The sequence below is a fragment of the Ailuropoda melanoleuca genome, chromosome 16 (genome assembly GCF_002007445.2).
Source record: "Ailuropoda melanoleuca isolate Jingjing chromosome 16, ASM200744v2, whole genome shotgun sequence".
Classification (NCBI taxonomy): Eukaryota; Metazoa; Chordata; class Mammalia; order Carnivora; family Ursidae; genus Ailuropoda; species Ailuropoda melanoleuca.
The window spans coordinates 55,178,622-55,196,723 of record NC_048233.1 but is presented as its reverse complement, the minus strand read 5'-3'; the positions used below and the strand labels follow the sequence as shown (position 1 = coordinate 55,196,723).

General features: G+C 40.2%; 1 pseudogene; it reads left to right on the top strand.

The window, feature by feature from the left end:
• The first annotated feature begins 12,174 nt into the window (after positions 1–12,174).
• On the top strand, positions 12,175–13,691 carry LOC100463888 (annotated as a pseudogene).
• The last annotated feature ends 4,411 nt before the right edge of the window (positions 13,692–18,102 follow it).

Genomic DNA, 18,102 nt, shown 5'->3' with positions numbered 1-18,102 from the left:
TTCTGTACATTTTCCATTTGTGTCGGATTTGACCCCATCACAAGAGAGAATGGAAGTAATATGGGGCGCATTCACTGGGGTCCAGAATTTCTGCCTCATTGCTCTTCCATCTCACAGGCAGAAAACTGAGCTCAATTATTAGCTCGTCAAGGTTGCTATTGCTTTGAGTAGATAGAATTGTCTACCTCTTTCCTAATTATGTTTCTCTCCCTTTTCATTTTTTTTAAAGATTGTATTTATTTATTTGAGAGAGAAAGAGAGAGAGAGAAAGAGAGAGAGAGCAAGCATGAGCAGGGTGAGCAGCAGAGGGAGAGGGAGAAGCAGATTCCCCGCTAAGTGGGACACTCTCCCAGGACCTTGCGATCTTGACCTGAGCCTAAGGCAAATGTTTAATAACTGAGCCACCCAGGTGTCCCTCCCTTTTCCTTTTTTTTTTTTAAATCCCCGTTTGTCTTAAAAAAAAAGCAAGGATAAGAATACATACAACAAACTTAATTAATAGAATAAGACTACCAATTAAGTCTTCAATTATTACGAGACATTTATGAACCGAATGACAATAAATGAATGTCCTGCATACCTGACATTTAGTGGAAAGAGCCAAAGAGGGAGCAGCATTTCCTCACTACTTTAGTAGCAACTATAGGTGCTACTAACATGAAAAACAGGATACATACTGCAACATGTTCTTTTTGTGGCAAAAGCATATTCTAACTGTGGAATGTGGTTGTGTATCAGATAGAAAGTAAAAGACATAAAATATTCTTTTTTTTTTTAAAGATTTTATTTATTTATTCGACAGAGACAGCCAGCGAGAGAGGGAACACAAGCAGGGGGAGTGGGAAAGGAAGAAGCAGGCTCCTAGCGGAGCCTGGGATCACACCCTGAGCCAAAGGCAGACGCTTAACCGCTGTGCCACCCAGGCGCCCCAAGACATAGAATATTCTTTAAAGCACAGAGGATCTTCCATCTCCCTGTACATCTGGTTATTCCCAGCAGATGATAACAGCGGAGTCCACAATATACCTCAGAAGCATACATTTGCTAAGTCCTTAGCAGACGCAATATGGCTGGTCCTACCCTTAATCATTATTAATTTAATTTGGGGGAGATATAAGTTTTTCTTATCATTGTCAGACTGGGGAGAATGACATGATTAATTATGCACGTTCGCATCTATTCAGTTAGAATCATACTACTGGAATAACTCCACATGGCAATTAATTCAATTCTTTTCTCTATAAATAAGAAAACAGAGACACCCCCAAATTTTTGCCACTATCCAGTCACAAAGTATTAAATATCTGCATTAACTATTCTTTGAGGCTGAGACACTGAAAAGGTTTATTATAATGCAAATATTTTCTAGAAGGCATAACATGTGCACAATTAAAGCTAATTTAAACTAACACCTTAGCTGAAAGGTAAGCATAATTTAAATAATACTTTAGCTTAATCGACTGAGCTACAGTCAACCAGAAAAATCATGAAAGGAGAGAATGTGGGATGCAAACATTCTAATAGGAAAAGCAAAGGGAACATCAATATGTGAAATACACACCGCTATCAACAGGATTTGCCGTCACCAACAAGAAGGTTATACTCATATGTATTGCTTGCCATAGCAGAAGGACTCCAAACATAAAGAAAAAAAACAGCATCCAGAAGGGAAAATGAAGAGTAGCAGGTCAATAAGGTAAACTTTACAATTTGTGCCTAGGAATAAGGTTAAGACACCTCTAAACTTGTATTTCAAATTTTGGTAAAGACAACAGTTTTCCTATGTTCAGTGTGTTTTAGACTTTTGGGAATCCTCTTATTTTTTGTGAAGTTTGTATATATATAAAGCACAGCGATTTAAGGATTTAACATGAGGCTGAATCTAAAAACATTTCCAGTGCTGTGTTTGTTTGTTTGTTTTTAGTAATCAGTGTCATTAAAACTGGTAAGGACTTTGAGTCAAAATTCCATTTGTGACTCTGGTCTTCAGATGTTATAGACCCATTTCTCCCTCCTTTCCCTTTCTATATGTAACCATAAACCATGCAAATAAATGCAAGAGGACCGAAGGAGAAACCTGAAAGTTGGTAAGGAAAAAATGAACGGGATAAGACTGCAGGATTAGGGAACACAGCTGCGGAACACCATATGTCCCTCCATACAACAGAAGACCCATACCAGTTGTTTCCTGACTCCCGATCTAGCAGCAGAAAGTGGAGGTGGACTCATTTCCTAGCAAGCTCATTTTTCCCACACAACAAATGGGAATGACCAACAAGGAGGGCAGAAGTTCTTCTATTTGGGCCTGAGAATCCTTACATCCACCAAGAGATATAAAACTGAAGGGTGGAATCAGGAACAGGAAATGGCCAAAGCAAAGGAAAACTGAACACTCTGTCGCTAGCAGAACTACTCTTAAGCAGTGACTAAAGGAACTTTAAACAGAAAGGAAATGATAAAAGAAAGAATCCTGAAGCATCAGGAAGAGAGAAGAAACAACAGAGCAGAAATAGGGGTACATGTTATACACTGTTTTTTTTTTCTTTATGAGTTTTAAAAATCATATTTTACGGTTGAAACAAAAATTAATACTTAAGAAAATGACATTTAAAATTGGAGGAAACTAAAAAGATCTACATGAAAATGAGGTTTCTGCATTTTTTTTAAAGATTTTTTATTTATTTATTTGACAGAGATAGAGACAGCCAGCGAGAGAGGGAACACAAGCAGGGGGAGTGGGAGAGGAAGAAGCAGGCTCCCAGCGGAGGAGCCTGATGTGGGGCTCAGTCCTATAATGCCGGGATCACACCCTGAGCCGAAGGCAGACGCTTAACCGCTGTGCCACCCAGGCGCCCCTCTGCATTTTATTTAGGTGATAAAAGATTGTCACTATAGACTGTTGTAAATCATAATATATACTGTAATCCCAGAGCAACCATTGTGAAAAGTAAACAAAGAGATACACTGAAATTATAACTGGGCTCCTGGGTGGCTCAGTTGGTTAGGCGTCTGCCTTTGGCTCAGGTTGTGATCCCAGGGTCCTGGGATTGAGTCCTGCCTGGGGATCTCCCCGCTCAGCGGGGAGTCTGCTTCTCCCTCTCCCCTGCCCCTCCCCTGCTTATGCTCTCTAGTTCTCTCTCTCAAATTAGTTAATTAATTAATTATAAAAAAACAATGTTAGCATGAAATGTGTAGCTTTAAAAAAAACCCCAACGTTAAAACTAAATAAAGATAGAATAAAGAAAACTTTGAAATGATGTATAGGAAGGCAAGAAAGGAGAAACAGAGAAATAAGAATTAGACAAAACAAAGAGAAAACAAAAAATAAAATGACAGATTTAAGCATTAACACATTAATAATTACCTTAAGTGCAAATGATTTAAATATATCAATCAATAGACAAAAACTGCCAGAGTGTATAAATCTCTCTTTATCTCTCTCTCTCTCACACACACACACACACACACAACTCAATTATATGTTACTCATAAGAAACTCAGTTGAAATATAACAATGCTGGGAAGTAGAAATAGAAGAATGGAAAACGACCATGCAAAAATGAATAAAAAATAAAAAGCAGGGTTAGCTATATTAATATCAGTTAAAGAGGACTTCGGAGCAAATAAAGTTATTAGATACAAAGAGGGACATTAAATAATGATAAAATGAAAAAGAAGTAAAAGTCATCCAAATCAGAAAAGAAGTAAATTGTCTCTATTTGCAGATGACATGAGATTATGTAGAAAACCCTAAAGATTCCACCAAAAAAACTGTTAGAACTAATAAAATAATTAAGTGAAGTTGCAGGATACAAAATCAGTATCCAAAAATTAGCTCCATTTCTATACACCAACAACAAACTATCAGAAAAAGAAATTAAGAAACAATTCCACTTACGATAGTATTTAAAAGTATTTAGAATAAACTTTACCAATGATGTAAAATCTCTATACATTGAAAACTGTAAGACGTCCATGAAATAAACTAAAGAAGACAAAAATAAATGGAATGATATTACTGTTCATGGATTAGAAGAAATAGTATCTTTCAAATGTCCATTATACCCAAAGCAATCTACAGATTCAATGCAATCCCTATCAAAATTCCAATGTCATTTTTTCACAGAATAGAACAATCTCCAAATTTGTATTGAACCTCAAAAGACCCAAATACTCAAAGAAATCTTGAGAAAGAACAAAGTTGGAGGTATCACACTTTCTATTTTCAAACTATATTACAAACCTATAGTAATGAAACAGCATGATCCTGACATTAAAGCCACATATAAGGTCAATGGAACAGAAGAGAGGACTCAAAGTAAACCCATGTATAGAAGTCAATTAATTTTCAACGAAGGAGTTAAGAAGGAAGGGTGGGGTAGAGAAGATAAAAAAGTGTAAATGCATTTACTAAGTCAATGTCTTTGCTTTTTCGGAACCCAAGTAAGTGTCTCACCAGGTAATAATGTTGCATCTTTGCGTGGCAGCTAAGCATCCAGTTTTGTACTCACACAAGTTGGATTCACATTTCACCTGATCCACTAATTGTGCGACCTCAGGCAAATTATTCATCTCTTTGGTGTCTAAATGTATAAAATCTCCAAGTATTTTAAATAAAATCCTACAATGAATAAGTGAACTTAGCAAGGTCACAGGATACCTGGTCAACCCATAAAAATCAATCACATTTCTATATAATAGCATATGGTGAACATATGGAAACGGATATTAAAAATATAATACCATTAGAGCAGTGCCTGGGTGGCTTAGTACGTTGAGCGACCGACTTTTGATTTTGGCTCAGCTTGTGATCTCAGGGTCTTGAGATCAAGCCCCACGTGGGGCTCTGGGTTCAGCAGGGAGTCTGCTTGAGATTTTCTCCCTCTGGCCCTCCTCTTGCTCTTACTCTCGCATTCGCATGCTCACGTGCTCTCTCTCTCTCTCTCAAAATAAATAAATAAATCCTAAAAAAAATACAATACCATTACAATCACAGAAAAGAAAGTGCTTAAGTATACACTTAAAATGTACACAGTTATCTCTTTGCTAAATATTATAAAATGCTAATTTTTAAAAATAATTTATTTATTTGTGATAGAGAGTGAGCACGAGTGAGGGGAAGGGGCAGAGGAAGAGGGAGAAGCAGACTGTATGCTGAGCATGGAGCCTGAGGGAAAGGGGGGCAGAATTCCAGGACCCTGAACCAAAGTCAGACACTTAACCAACTGAGCCACCCAGGCGCCCCTGAAATGCTAATTAAAGAAATCAAAGAAGACCAAGTTAAAGAAACACGATATATTCATGGATTGGAATACTCAACATAATAAAATTTCAATTCTCCCCAAATTGATGTAAAGGTTCAATGCAATTCCTTTCAAAATCCCATCAAATTTTGTAGGTATCAACAAGAATATTCTAAAATTGACATTGAAAGGTATAAGCACTAGAATGTTAAAACAATCTTTACAAAGAAGAATAAGGTGAGAGGAATCACTTGACCTGATATTAAGGCTTATTGTGTAGCTATAGTAATCAAAACAGCCCATTAGGGTCAGTAGGATAGATACGAAGATAAATGGAATATGCTCAACTGATTTTTGCCAGAGGAGCAAAAGCAATCAATGGAGGAAGGATAGTCTTTTTTTAACAAATGGTGCGAGGCAACTGGATACCCATGGGCAAAATACTGAACTTCAGCTGTGTTTCACACTTCATACAAAAAATACCTCAAACTTAATCATGGACTTAAGTCATAAAGCATAAAACTATTAAATTTTTTTGCAAAAAGCATGTAAGAAAATTATTATAACCTAGGTATGGCCAGACAAAGAGCTCTTAGATTTGAAACTGAAAAACATGATTCATTAAAGAAAAACTAATAAAACACAATTTAAAATCTTTTAAATTCATCAAAACTTAAAATTTTTGCTTTATGAATATGTTAAAAGGATAAAAAGACAAGCTACAGGTAAGTAAAATACATTTGCAGACCATATATCTGACCAAGAACTAATATCTAGAATATATAAAGAACTCTTAAAATTCAACAGTGAAAAAAAAATAATTAGAAAGTGAACAAAGAACATGTACAGATGTTTCTCCAAACAGAACATACAGATGGCAAATGAACACAGGAAAAGATATTCAATAGCATTAGCCGCTGGGGAAATGCAAATGGAAACCACAGTGAGATATCACTACTCACCTATCAGAAAGATGACAAATGTTGGCAAGGATGTGATATGGCTAATGGGAATGTAAAAATCAAACGGCCCCTCTGAAAAACAGTTTTGCAGTTAATTATAAAAGAAACACGCAATTACCATATGACTCAACAACTGTATTATTGGGCATTCTTCCCAGGCAAATAAAAATTCGTGTTTATAATAATACAATAATAATAATCATAACTGGTGTTTATTGAGCAACTTGCACGCACAAGGTATTATTACAATGCTTTAAAGGCATTCATTCATTTAATCTTCATGACAACCCTGAGGTGGGTTCTATTATCCCCGTTTTACAGATGAGGAAAATTTGAGGAAGGCTACATAGCTCATAAGCCAAGATCTGAACTCAGACAGATGAGGATAAGAGCTTAAGAGCTCACATACATCAAAAGTATTTAATCAAAAATATTTTTCTTTCTCCTTGATGTTGAGAATAAATAATTCCATCATTCACTTCAGCGTTATCTAGATAAGTATATTGCCTGTGAGTAAAAGAACTGAAAGGTAAGTGTTTAGGAGCAAACCACGGTGAGCAAGTCAAAGAGCCTGTAGAAAATTCCAGTATCTGGGCATGAGCAGATGCTATGGAGTCAGGCAGAGCTGGATTAAAGCCTCACTCCATTCTCAGTAGCTGTATAATCTGCATTATTAAGGACAATTTCAGTGGCAAGTATTATATGTATTTTTAAATTTTATTTATTTATTTGAGAGAGACAGAGCAAGAGCAAGGAGGGCAGGCAGAGGGAGAGGGAGAAGTAGACTGCCCGCTGAGCAGGGAGCCTGATGCGGGGCTCCATTCCAGGACGCTAGGATCACGACCTCAGCCAAAGGCAGCTGCTTAACCGACGGAGCCACCCAGGCACCCCAGTGGCAAGTATTATAAAACCAACTTTTTACAAAAGAAAATTGGTTAGAGAGATATTGGTGCTTCACAGAAACCAGAAGCCAAAGATATTAGACTTGACTCTGAAATCTCAGGGACTAAAATAGGGGTTTTGATACCAGTGGGATGTCTTTTTTCTTCACCTTTATCTCTTTATCTCCATCCACAATGTGGCATGGACAGAGAAGCCAGCAGTACTGAGCCTTGGAATGCATGGCCAAAAAGAAAATGGAAGCCTTCCCTTATACCTCGAACAAAAATATCCAGTGAAATGATTTCAAATGCTCTATCCTTTTGTATCCAATCAATCGATTACTATGAGTCAGGGGGTATATCCCTACTTTCAGAGAGTGGAGACCCATCACCAGAAGGATGGGAATAGAAGGAATGGCAAAAAATATAAACACAATAACTATCAAGAGGTTAATTTTTTAAAAATTTTTTTAGAGAGAGAGAGGTGAGGGGAGGGGCAGAGGGAAAGAGAGATAATCTTTTTTTTTTTATTAGATTTTATTATTTATTCGACAGAGACAGCCAGCAAGAGAGGGAACACAAGCAGGGGGAGAGGGAGAGGAAGAAGCAGGCTCATAGCAGAGGAGCCTGACGTGGGGCTCGATCCCATAATGCCAGGATCACGCCCTGAGTCGAAGGCAGACGCTTAACCGCTGTGCCACCCAGGCGTCCCGAGACAGAGAATCTTAAGCAGGCTCCACACCCAGCACAGAGACTGACATGGGGCTCAGCCTCACGACCCTGAGATCATGACCTGAGCCAAAATCTAGAGCCAGATGTTTAAACCACCGAGGTGCCCCACGAGGTTAATTTACTTATTTATTTTATTTGAAGTCATAGATTTCTATATATCCCACAAATCCAATTATATATAAAGCAGATAGCATATTGAAATGCTGAACAAATAATAGTTTCTTCATGTCCCTGTCCCCTTTCTCAGAAATCATAGGCAACAGTTGACAAAGAACAAGGAATCACCAGACGAGAAAGGAGAAAGGGGTAACTATGTACCTTCTTTCTGCTCTTCCAGGGCTTAACTAAGTAGAGTGGACTCTTGAACAATGCAGGGGTTAGTGGCACTAACCCTCTTATAGTAAAAAAAATTGCATATCATTTTGATCCCCACCCAAAAACTTAACTACTACTAGCCTACTGTTGGCAGAAGCCTGACGGATAACATAAACAGTTGACTAACACATATGTTGTATCATGTATGTGTTATTACTATATCCTTACAATAAAGTAACCGAGAGAAAAGAAGATGTGATTAAAATCCTAAGGAAGAGAAAATACATTTACAGTACTGTACTGTACTTATTGAAAAAACATCCACGCGTAAGTGGTGTCACAAAATTCAAAACTGTGTTGTTCAAGGGTCAGCTGCAAGGGGAAGCAGAGCAAGAAACCACTGTGCTCTGGAGCTTTCCTTCCCGCTCTCTGTCCGTATTTTCACAGCATTTGATACGTGGACAGTTAGAGTGCCGTTATACTGGTTCTAGCTATAGATCTGCGTGTCTTTCTGCCTTGATAGAAAGTGAGTTTCTGGCAGGTAGAAAGTATGGTTTATGTATCCTTGTCCCCTAGTGCCAATGGCTGGTGTCTGGGGAGTGCTCCGTAAAACAAACCGGGGAATGAGCTCAGGTGTCGTGGGTTCACGGCTGTGGTTCCGTTCTTACTGAACGGAATACAGACTGAAGTAATATTGAGACTTAATACCTATCAGGACCATTCATTCCTAAGTGCTCTATATCTATCATCCAATTGAATCCTTACAATTCTGCAAGTTTTAAAAATACCTGTATTCCGGACTCCTGGGTGGCTCAGTCCATTAAGCGTTTGCCTTTGGCTCAGGTCATGATCCTGGGGTCCTGGGATCAAGACAATGTTGGGCTCCCTGCTCAGCGGGGAGCCTGCTTCTCCCTCTCCTCCCCACTCGGGCTCTCTCTCACTATCCCTGTCTTTCTCTCTCAAATAAATAAATAAATAAAATCTTTAGGAAAAAAAAATCTGTATTTTTTTCCTCCTCTGCCCCCTGTGTCTTGTATGCAGAAACTGAGAGTTCAAGGGTCAAGTGATATTTTCCCCAAACCGCCCAATTAGGGTCAGGATTCTGGTCTTCACTGACATTTGTATGGACATCATACATTTCCCATGAATAAGCATATATATTTTTTATGAAACCTTGTATGCACCCAAGGGCTTTGTTGTTAAACACCATCTGTAGTTTCTTGATCTGAGAGCACCTGTCAAGATTAGGTGATTTTTTTTTTCTGCCTGGCAGGAGGCTGCTGGATATCAGGGCTCTGAGGTGCTTGTCGTCCTATTACTACGCCTTTCACTTGTTAGCTTGTGATTTTTACCCAAATACATGTCTGTATGAAAGCAGGTTTTTTTCCTGATCCTATTATCTTCTTCCTAAGGAGCGTGTCTAAACTCGCGCCGTGTAGCCTGTCCTGTAGCATTTAGCTCAGGGTTCTTACAGCCCTGCGGCCAGACCTCAGCCGAAGGTGGCTATGCCAGCCTTAGAAGCAGAGTCTGCTGGTCACTGTGAAATAGAACCTGAAAGAACCTCTCCAGCCCACAGGCTACGATGTTCTTACTCCTCCAGAGGCTTTCTGTCTCCTGGTAGCTGACTTGCACAAACTAATCATGGAAGAGAAACAGATAAACCTAGACTCCAGGTTTTTATATTTATATGTGAAACATGCCTCTCTAATGATGGGACTACCTTAGTCTCTGAACCAGGATCCTGATATAATAAATCATCACCTGTGCAATACTCATAGCATCTGTGTAGTACAATTATTTACCTGTGAAGTCATCAGGACTTTTCTTTTTATTTATTTATTTGTTAGAGAGAGAGAAAGAGAGCACGAGATGAGGGAGAGGGAGAGGGAGAAGCAGACTCCCACCCGAGCAGGGAGCCCTACACGGGGCTCAATCCGGGGCTCCAGCATCATGACCTGAGCCAAAGGCAAATGCTTAACCGACTGAGCCACCCAGGCACTCTCATCAGGACCTTTCATTACCACCTTCCCCTGCTTAAAAGCCTACTGAAGTCTGCTGCACCACATAGAAAGAGTTGAGCTTAAAATCAGTCAGACTGGCGTTCTGCTGAGAGAACTATTTAAATACTAATTGTGGACTGGTCGCGTAAACGTCATGATTTTCAGATTTTTTTTAATGGCAAATTGGTTATAATGATTTTTACTTTTCAGTGTGATATGAGGAGTTTGAGTGAATTAATCTATGCTAAGTTTCAACACAGGACCTGATCAAAGTACACAGAAAATGTCCATCTTTGGTTTTGCACATTGCCTAGCTAATGGCATTCATAGGACAAGTCTTAGCTAAGACTTGGCTCTTTGCAATGTGGCCTATTCCACTGTATTTTTCCATAGACACTACTGTAAAAGGGAATAAAGGAAACCTCAGTGAAAATGAAGTCAGGAGGACAAAGGGGGAGCTCTCATGCCCTCCTCCTCCTCCTCAGTTGCAGACCCCAACAGGAAAAAGCTTATTTTACTGCTCTCAGGAGGAGTAAGGAAGAATTTCTCCTTGCCCAGCAGTAAGCTCGGCCAATAAGAAATTACCACAGCTGGACAGCTACATGCAGAAGAATGACACTGGACCACCTTCTTACACATACACAAAAATAAATTCAAAATAGATGAAAGACCAAAATATGAGACAGGGAACCATCAAAATCCTATAGGAAAACATAGGCAGCAACCTCTTTGACATCAGCCTTAGCAACTTCTTACTAGAAACATCTCCAGAGGCAAGAGAAACAAAAGCAAAAAAATGGAACTATTGGAACTTTGTCAAGATAAAAAGCTTCTTCACAGCAAAGGAAACAATCAACAAAACTAAAAGGCAACCTATGGAATGGGAGAAGATATTTGCAAATGACATATCTGATAAAGGGTTAGTATCCAAAATATGTAAAGAACTTCTAAAACTCAGCACCAAGAAATCAAATAACCCAATTAAAAATGGGCAGAAGATATGAATCGACTCTTTTCCAAAGTGGATATACAGATGGCCAACAGACATGTGAAAACATGCTCAATATCCCTTATCATCAGGGAAATGTAAATCAAAACTACAATGAGATAATCACCTTAAATCTGTCAGAATGGCTAAAATTAACAACACATGAAACAAGAGATATTGGTGAGGATATGGAGGAAGGGGAACATTTTTGCACTGCTTTTGGGAATGCTAACTGGTACAGCCACTCTGGAAAACAGAATGGAGTTTCCTCAAAAAGTTAAAAATTGAACTATACTATGACCCAGCAATTGAACTACTAGGTATTTACCCAAAGGATACAAAAATATTGATTTGAAGGGGCATATGCCCCCCAATCTTTATTACAGGATTATCAACAATAGCCAGATTACGGAAAGAGCCCAAACATCCATCAACAGATGAATGGATAAAGAAGATGTGAGATATATATATAAGTAACGGAATATTACTCAGCCATCAAAAAGAATGAAATCTTGCCATTTGTGTTGATGTGGTTGGAGCTAGATGTATTATGCTAAGCGAAATAAGTCAGAGAAAGACAACTGCCATATGATTTCACTCATATATGGAATTTAATAAATAAAACAGATGAATATAGGGGAAGGGAAGAACAACAAAAAAAAGAGATAGGGAGGCAAACCGTAAGAGACAACTGTGGAGAACAAACTGAGGGTTGCTGGAGGGGAGGTGGGTGGGGGAGGGGCTAAATGGGTGATGGGTGTTAAGGGGGGCACTTGTGATGAGCACTCGGTGTTATATGTAGGTGAAGAACCACTAAATTATACTCCTGAAACCAATATTACAGTATCTGTTAACTAACTAGAATTTTAATAAAAACTTAAAAAAGAATAAAGCAAATTACCAAAAAAAATATTATTGGCATACTACTACTAATATTGTTCAAAAGATTTACCTTTAAAAAATAATAAAGTATTTATCAAAAATAAAAAACAGCTTTCTGCCCGTGGACGCCACGGAGTAAGCATCGTTAAAGTCTCCCCTCCCACCGCCGTCATGTCTAAGTCAGAGTTTCCCACAGAGCCTGAACAGCTGCAGAAGCTCTTCATCAGAGGTTTGAGCTTTGAGGTTTGAGAGTCTGAGGAGCCATTCTGAGCAATGGGGAACGCTTACGGACTGTGTGGTAATGAGAGATCCAAACACCAAGCGCTCCAGAGGCTTTGGGTTTGTCACGTATGCCACTGTGGAGGAGGGGGGTGCAGCCACGAATGCAAGGCCACACAAGGTGGATGGAAGAGTTGTGGAACCAAAGAAGGCTGTCTCAAGAGAAGATTCTCAAAGACCTGGTGCCCATTTAACTGTGAAAAAGTTTTTCGTTGGCGACATTGGAGAAGACAGTGAGGAACACCATCTAAGAGATTATTTTGAACAGTGTGGGGAAATTGAAGTGATTGAGATCATGACGGACCGAGGCAGTGGCAGAAAGAGAGGCTTTGCTTTTGTAACATTGGATGACCACGACTCTGTAGACAAGATTGTCATTCAAAAATCCCATATTGTGAATGGCCACAACTGTGAAGTAAGGAGAGCCCTATCTAAGCAAGAGATGGTGAGTGCTTCATCCAGCCAAAGAGGTCGAAGTGGTTCTGGAAACTTCGGTGGTGGTCGTGGAGGTGGTTTTGGTGGGAATGACAATTTTGGTCGCGGAGGGGACTTCAGTGGGTGAGGTGGCTTTGGCGGCATTCGAGGTGGTGGTGGATATGGGGCAGTGGGGATGGCTGTAACGGATTTGGTAATGATGGAAGCAACTTTGGAGGTGGCGGAAGCTATAATGATTTTCGCAATTACAATAATCAATCCTCAAATTTTGGACCCATGAAAGGAGGAAATTTTGAAGGCAGAAGCTCTGGCCTCTATGGTGGTGGAGGCCAATACTTTGTCAAACCACGAAACCAAGGTGGCTGTGGTGGTTCCAGCAGCAGCAGTAGCTACGGCAGTGGCAGAAGGTTTTAATGAATGCCAGGAAACAAAGCTGAGCAGGAGAGGAGAGCCAGAGAAGTGACAGGGAAGCTACAGGTTACAACAGATTTGTGAACTCAGCCAAGCACAGTGGTGGCAGGGCCTAGCTGCTACAAAGAAGACATGTTTTAGACAATACTCATGTGTCTGGGCAAAAAACTCGAGGACTGTATTTGTGACTAATTGTATAACAGGTTATTTTAGTTTCTGTTCTGTGGAAAGTGTAAAGCATTCCAACAAAGGGTTTTAATGTAGATTTTTTTTTTTTTGCACCCATGCTGTTAATTGCTAAATGTAATAGTCTGCTCGTGACGCTGAATAAATGTGTCTTTTTTTTAAATGTGTTGTGTAAAGTTAGTCTACTCTGAAGCCGTCTTGGTATACTACCCCAACAGTGTGAAGTTAGAATTCCTTCAGGGTGATGCTAGGTTCCATTCGAAATTTATTTGCAACCTGCTTGGGCACAGAAGCCATTGTCTCCACAAACCTTGGTGTAGTTGAACTGACAGTTAATGTGTTGTGACCTTGGAGTTCACCATTAAAAGTGTCACCCAGGGGCGCCTGGGTGGCACAGCGGTTAAGCGTCTGCCTTCGGCTCAGGGCGTGATCCCGGCGTTATGGGATCGAGCCCCACATCAGGCTCCTCCGCTATGAGCCTGCTTCTTCCTCTCCCACTCCCCCTGCTTATGTTCCCTCTCTCGCTGGCTGTCTCTATCTCTGTCAAATAAATAAATAAAAATCTTTAAAAAAAAAAAAAGTGTCACCCAAGCAAAGTCCTGGAGTTTATTTGGTTATTAATATGATTGTTGGCACATCCTATGCAATATATCTAAATTGAATTATGGTATCAGATAAAATTATAGATGGGATTGTGCATCATATAGATGCTTGTGCATCATCCATTATCATGTGTAATCAATAAACGATTTAATATTCTCTTGAAAAAAATAAATAAAAAATAATAATAAAAAATAAATTACCATGACCTAGTCAGTGAGAAATCATTGATGCCAGCAGGCCAGGTCCAGGGACCCAGAGGGGATCCCGTAGGACCAGCCAAGAGGGTCCCTGGTTATATGCAGGATAAAATAAATTGTGAGCCAGCAGGAGGTGAAAGCAGAGTTTACTGAAGGTATAGAGAGAAAGCAGGTACAGACAGAGTGTCTGGGAGACTCAGAATGGAAGGGAGGGAGTCTTAGCCTTGTCTTTGCTTGGGGTCTAGAGTTTTTTAACTGAAAATCAGGGTCTGGTGTATGTGTCCTCTCAGGCCTCCAGGAACCGGTGTTATTCCTTGGAGCCGGGGGATCTTGGCATGGAGATATTTAGTCTCAGTGGTTTGGAATATGCATATGAGGGCCTTGTCTGGTCATTCCCACCTGGTCCTTCCTTCAATGTTCTCTATTCTAAAGAAATCATTAAATCCTTGCCCCTTACAAGCAGGACATACACTATGCGCATTCTGGGGCATGTATAAAGTGGGGGTGCAGGTCCTAGCAAGAACAGAAGCAGGAAAGGAGAAAAAAGTGGAGTCCTTTATGGAGTCCTTCAATTTCCCCCTCTCACCACCACCACCCTAAACTATCACTTTCCTGCAATGACTTTTTTTTTCTTCTTCAAATTTTTATCTATCTATCATCTATCTATCATCTATCTATCTATCTATCTATCTATCTATCTATCTATCATCTAACTATCATCTATCTATCTATAAAGAAGGAGGGCAAGGGGCTGAGGGAGAAGCAGAGAGAGAATCTTAAGCAGGCTCCACATGGGCCTAGGGTGGAGCCTGACAGGGCTCGATCTCACAACCCTGAGATTATGATCTGAGCTGAAATCAAGAGTCGGACGATAAACTGATTGAGACACCCAGGCATCCCCAAATTTTTATTTAAATTCTAGTTACCTCTAATGACTTTTGTTCAAAGTGGCACTTCCCGGCTTCCTTCTTTTCTTTATAATATTCCCTTCCTTTGATCTCTTATGTGAAAATGTTGAGGTCTGGGAGTGAATGGCCAAGAAAGAATTCTTGGGATGTGCTAGGTATAAAAACGTAGTTTTATTAAAGCATAGGAACAGAACCCATGGCCAGACAGAGCTGAACTGGGGTTTGAGGAGTGGCCGATAATATACTTTCAAGTGGGAGGGAGTTAGGCACAATGTAAGTCTCCAAGGAATTTGGAAGCAAGGTTTCCAGGACCTTGAGGAACTAGATTTGTTAGGAAAAGGTCACCTACTACTATGTAGTAAGACCTCAGTCATGAGGCCCTTCCGTTGTAGATCAGTGGGCCATACGCTTGAAGGATGATTGCTAACATATATCTTGGGGGGTAGAGATAAAAGAAGTTTCCAAAGAAATTTTTATATGTCAAAGGAGGCTTGGAGGATCCTGGAGGTCAGGCTAATGTTAAGCTAAAGTACTAACATCAAGGCAGTTGAGCTCCTAGAGGAAGGTCTCTCTGCGTAACCCAAGGACTTGTCAAAGGGCAATAAGTTGTAAGGAGTCTTAATTTTTCTCTTTTGCCTTGTTCGCCACATCCATCTCCAGACTTGTCATAGCTTGCATGTCCCAAATTGCAATTTTTCTGCTATTTTTGAATGAACCCATTTTACTGGAGAATAACTGGCTCTTTCACTTTTACGGTGGACACTACCTCATCTCATCATAGATTTTCACGCAGGATACGGCCTCCCACAGGGTTCATCCTGCCCCTACCTCATGGATGTTTTATGAGTTAGTTTTTTACTGTGTAGCAAAGCATCCCAAAGCTGGTGGCTTAAAACAACAGTCATTTATTATGATTCAAGGGTCTAGAGGTTGTCTGGGGGGTAGCTGGATTAGGGGCTCACTTGGGAGTACCTCTGTTCTACGTGCCTCCCAAGTCCCCTGTGACCAGTGACGTAGCCCAGGCATGTTCTTACAGTGATGGAGAGATGCATAAACAAAAACAAATGGTTTCTTGAGGTGTGGGTACTGAATGGCATACGTATGGCTGGACCCTGAGTCAAGGGAGGAAATAAATATTTCATTGCTTTAGTGAAGGCTACTGTACAGTTATAGTGTAACCATGAGAGCCTTAATGTTTTCCTCCACTTGACTAACCTTTAATTAGGTTTCTTCTTACTGAATCTTGGCCCCTGAACTCCCATTTCTTAAGAGTACTTACTTCAAAAAACTTTTTATTGTAAACCACTTCTCTGCCCATCTGAGATGTAAATCTGTTTAAAAGTGTCTTGCTAGTTTTACACCCTAAGAATGTCATTCTCAGGAACCCAGGAACCATCTCTTTGAAATGTAACCATCAGCTTCCTCCCCTCACCCAGTTTCTGTGGGAGGAGGGAGGCTTTGCTCCAAGTTGTGAAACTCTCTCCTGCCCTGTGGCCTCTGATCCTTCCCACCCCTGCCTTTAAAAACCCTCCAGGTTTTTGTTTTAGTTATGTTACAGAATTTTGAAGAAAACTAGTATTGCTTTTGAATTTCTAAAAAATTTGCATGGGAAACATAGTTATCAAACAACAAAAAAAAGCTGTTTCAGTGGCAACATCACAAACTAACTTTTGAGGATTGCTCCAGTAGTTTCTGGAGGGAAAACCACTGGACACTGTATGGGGTGGCAGAGCACCTGGCATCTACCTGTATAGAATGAGAAACCATTGAGCCTTCACAAGTAGAACAGAAACAACACAAATGTGGACTTGCGACTTTTATCCCCCATCAAAATGCACACCTAAAGGGCTTATCTTCTCTGGAGATAACTTTGGGACAGAAGGAGCTCCAAAGGAATTTTCCCCTATGTGCTCTACACACTAAAGTGTAACTACACTTAATTGTTAGAAATTTACATTTCCCAGTCAAATTTGCATTTCAAGATGTATCAAGATCTTTAGTCAGGGGCTCCTGGGCGGCTCAGTTAGTTAAGCCTCTGCCTTGGACTCGGGTCATGATCTCGGGGTCCTGGGACCCAGCTCCAGGGCAGGTTCCCTGCTCAGTGGGGAGTCTGCTTCTCCCCCTTCCTCTGCCCCTCCCCGCTGCTTGTGCTCTCTCTCCCTCATTCTTTTCTGTCAAATAAATAAATAAAATCTTAAAAAAAAAATCTTTAGTCAATGATTCTTAATGAGACAAACAAGCATTCCCTCAGGAATGTTCAGAATGTGTTTTCAGAGAAGAAATTCTCTCAAAACTATAAGCAAGGCAGTTTGTCCCGATATGTATAATAATGCCCCTCTTCATTCCCTTGGTCAACTTAATCAAAGTCTGATCCAGTGCCATCACAACTCAATGGATGAAAGGAAATGCCAAATTCAGATAGAAAACTTAGGCAAAAGTAAGGAGACAGAGGAAGGAAGGAAGGAAGGAAGGAAGGAAGGAAGGAAGGAAGGAAGGAAGGAAGGAAAGAAGGAAGGAAGAAAGTAAGGACGGGTGGGTGAATGGGGCATGGCAATCAGATACTGGGAACAGAATACCACATATTAAATGTCAACCCCAAAAACATAATGACAGGTGTGGGGCTGAGCTCCCCTGAAAAATGATTGTGAGATGATTGTGTGGCACAATGTGATTGGCAAATTCATATATACGTGTGTGTGTGTATGAATATCTTAGATTTTATATCTTTTTTTGGAGTTGGTTCTTGAAAGTCTGATGTGGCTTAATTTTCATGTTAGTGTCTCCAGGGACAACACAGTCATCCTCTGCCTTTACCTTCGCTTCCTTTAACATGTTTTTAAGGTGAATTATGGCCTCACTGTCTACTGCTCTTGATTATTTTGTCCAGTTCACCTTGGCTTATGCCTGGCTTTCCTTCTAAGTAAGCAGGCATTCGACTCCTCTCAATCAGTATTTTGTCATGAATCCAAAGAACTGAACTGAGGGGCACCTGGGTGGCGCAGTTGTTAAGCGTCTGCCTTTGGCTCAGGGCGTGATCCCGGTGTTCTGGGATGGAGCCCCACATCAGGCTCCTCCGCTGG